Here is a 536-nt window from a genome sequence, read left to right as displayed (position 1 = left end):
ATAAATAAATAAATTTAATTCATATACTTCAAAATCTAGTTGCTAATGTTAATAATTTCATAATTTAACTTATGAATAAACATATAATTAGTGATAAACTATATTGTCAACAGACCCCTATCAATAATAGGCTCTATCACTAAAAAGCTTCAAGAGTTAGATATCAATTTTGTTATCTCTGAAATTTCTTTTATATTATGCTATAACTATTAATACTTTGGGTGTGATTGCTATATTTGTCACTTTTCCGAAAAATTGAAATGTTAGTAATTAAAGTGTAAGAATATATATAATATATATATATATATATATATATATATAATAGAGTTCTGGTTCTAAACTTTCAAGATTGTGTAATAAATTATCATCTATTAAAAGAGTTATATAGAGATTCTCGATTTTTCAAAGTTGTGTTTTAGTTTATTTTTTGTAATTTTAAAAAGAAAACTTTCAATTCTATAACTATTTAACAATTATACGACCAAATGTCTAAGCTTATACGAAATTAATTTGTTGTGTACCATTTTTTCAAATCA

Source organism: Benincasa hispida, chromosome 2, assembly GCF_027475165.1.
Source record: "Benincasa hispida cultivar pf3 chromosome 2, pf3_genome.v1.1, whole genome shotgun sequence".
Lineage (NCBI taxonomy): Eukaryota > Viridiplantae > Streptophyta > Magnoliopsida > Cucurbitales > Cucurbitaceae > Benincasa > Benincasa hispida.
The sequence above is the reverse complement of the archived record's forward strand: the minus strand, read 5'-3'. Positions refer to the sequence as shown.